Source organism: Eucalyptus grandis, chromosome 2 (assembly GCF_016545825.1).
Source record: "Eucalyptus grandis isolate ANBG69807.140 chromosome 2, ASM1654582v1, whole genome shotgun sequence".
In the NCBI taxonomy this organism is placed as follows: domain Eukaryota; kingdom Viridiplantae; phylum Streptophyta; class Magnoliopsida; order Myrtales; family Myrtaceae; genus Eucalyptus; species Eucalyptus grandis.
This window is the reverse complement of record NC_052613.1, coordinates 35,525,140-35,528,447: the sequence shown is the minus strand read 5'-3', so window position 1 is coordinate 35,528,447 and position 3,308 is coordinate 35,525,140.

Genomic DNA, 3,308 nt, shown 5'->3' with positions numbered 1-3,308 from the left:
GAGGTTATAGGTGATTTTCGTGCATATTGAAAAAGGAAATAAAATATACTACGAAGATCACATTCTTGGCCTATAAAAGGAGCCGTGTATGGAGAGAGAATAGGAGGCCACACATATTGATACATACAGCCGGGGGTCTTTTCTCTTTTGATCACTTCGTAGGGGACCCTTTTTTTTTAGAGAGAAATTGGCAAGGTGTTCGTAAGGGTTTGTTCATGGTGGGGAAGATTACCAATTTTCGGAGGACGCAATTGTAGTGCGAGAGAGGGCTGCACACAATAGACACGGCCGCATTGAGAAGAAAGGAGAGCATTTAGAGAAAGTTCAAAGCCTAGTCCCTTCCTCGCGGTTGCTATCCCCTGTCGAGCACTCCGGCCGCTTCAGCTTGCCTCAAAGCCGACCTGCACCAGTGAAGATCCAGCGTTACAACCAGTTCCTGTTATCGCTTCCTCGTTGACACGGAGACCAACGTTCTTGCTCACGGTCAGCAACTCTCATCGGTGACTCGTAATTGTGCCCGACGGAGCGACCAACGGATTCATCCCCTCACGCCTTCATCGATGAAGTTTGCTGACTATCACCCAACAAAGCAATAGCCCATTTCGATAGACAAACAGTAGGACGCGCAACAAAAATTTCCCTGGGAGTAGCCATAGCAAGATACCACGGTCAAAGGTCAAGGTTCTTTAACAGAGCTTTGTCGTGCTTGTGAATTCACGGTGAACCAGCAATTTATCTCAGCATTCTCCCAGCAACGATTTAGCAACCTCATTGTAGTAGCCCAGCCACGTCGGTCATTGGGGAAACATCGTTGCAGCAAGTCAATTAACGACCCGAGGGGCCCCTACCGTGTGATCCACCCCCTTTGTGTAAGCCGTGCCCTGGACTAGGTTGAGCTTTCACGTGAAGATGAGCATAGAGTCAAGCGGTGAAAGGAAGAGAAGCGTCTTCTGCCAACGTCCGCGTTCCTTCGAGATCACTAGCCGCAAGCTCTACCTCCGCGAGCTCGCCCACACCGCGAGCCATCTAGCCTCCACCATCGAGTGTTGCAACCCTCTCGGTCACCCGTTGAGCGGATTCCGTTCAATTCAAATTTGGTAATATTATTTGCGGAATTAAGTAATTATCTTATCTAAATTTGATTTGGATATTTTATTGCTAATACATCTTTTCAATATCTTACATGCAATTAGGGTTTATTGCCTAATTCGCAACCGCACACCGATTTTTTATTCCATCTATAAGGCTCTAGATAGAAGAACTAACCACGCGGGAATGAAATTGATATTTTGATCTTTAAGGCCTAAGATCAATTTATTGATTTTACGTTTGATTAGATATCGTTTCCAAATTCGAACGATGCATGATATCTTTGATGATCGTGAATGATTTGGTGTTTATCTTTTTATCACTTTATTTATCCCAAAAAAAAAAAAATTGCATTTGCATTTGCATATCATGTAGACTAGAATTGATTTTTTTTTTAAATCGAATTGCATGATAGAATATTTAGTTTTTTTAGAATTCATGTTTGGATGGTATTTTGGGATTAAATTGCATGTCGAGAGAAATGTCTAGGTTAAGATAGGAATCAGATTAGTCTATTTCCTAACTTAAAATAGATTATATCTCACTTTAGTTAGATTTTTATATTTTAGCAATTTTAATCACAAAAAAAATATAAAAATATCATGCGCATGTCATATAGAACTAGAAATGCATGCCATTTAGTGATTGTTGCTAGGTCCATTTAATTAGAAATTGCCCGTCATTAGAATTAGGTCATTTGGTTAGATTGCATTGCATATAGATTAGAGTTTTATTAAACAAGAGAAAATCCTGAAAAAAAATTGAATGATTGCGTGTTAATTAGAAGTCATAACTAGGATTGTTGATGTGAATTATAATCTAACACCGCAGATGCTTTCATTACCGTGAGGTATGTCTTGCAATTTATTCACCGTTTTATCTGGATGTTAAATTGGTGGTTTGCACACTCGCATGATCGCCTCACATGTTAGGGAGGTAAATTAAAATCAATTCAAGTTGCATATGTTAGGGAGGTAAATTAAAATCAAAACGGGAAACGTTTTTTTCAAAATAAAAGAGAAAGTTACTGAAAGGACGTTAGAGAAATCTAACATAACCAAGTTCCCAAACTCACAATCTTTAGTTCGTAGGAGTAAAGTAAATCTCACATTACTTTACTTGGGTTTCTAATCGACCCACCAAAAATAGATTATGGGTGACTCCTAACTGAAAAATCATTTGCATGTTAAGAAGTTGAATTTAAGTTGTGAATTGGTATGAGCTTGGGAGAGCCCGAGCTAAATTTAGGCTTAGTAATCCATTAGCCAAATCCTAGATGGTTCACCTGAAAATTTGGTCACGACAATTCTTAAGGCCATAACTGGTATAAATAAAGGTGACAAGTGTCAAAATTATAGAGCCAGGTTGTGAATACATAAATTGGTGTATGCGGTCAAGACAATGAGAGCACAATTGATACTTCAATACTGTGTTTTCCAAAGACCAAAAGGAGATTATATATACTCGAGAAGTCTTGTCTCTTGATGATGTAGAGCAGAGAAGTCTTTCATCGCCTTTTATTTTATGGAACAATTGTTTCATCACAAGCATGACAAGCGTAATCATACTTATTACCAGAGCATGAATTTGCTCGGATGACTCAACTCTATCTTGAGTTTCATGCTTTCCAAAAAATGTCTTTAGTTCATACTTTCACGTGAGTGACGACTTATAAATTAGAAGGGAGAAAAAGAGAGGAACTCTTGATTATTATAAGAGATATTGTAAATACGGATGTGATATCACACATCATCGATTGACCCTGTCAAAAAAATTGTTTTAATATAACAATAAATGAAGTCACGAATTATAATCTCGATTTAATACATATAAATGTGATTTGAAGCCCTACTGGTGCCCTCCAAGGGTCATGCCATATTCCGAGGATCTTTAATCCCATATTCAAGTAATCCTTGGTTGGGTTGAACCTAAATCCAAACCAAAAGATTGCGCTTATAATATGTCGGTCATCAATGTCTTATTCTCAATTTGATATTGTCCTGTTAATAACAAGTGAAAGAAAAGCATGGTGTAAGTGGTTGGAGTAGAAGTCCAAAGGCAAAATCTAGTCATTCTAGTGAAGTTCCATTATATTAGCAAAAAAGAGTCTCCGAAATAGGCCAATGACTGACTTGTGGTACAGTGCTTTACCTGCATCTGCATGCAAAAACAATCAACGCGATCACAAAACTAGATCACGATCATTTTAGCTATGGTCG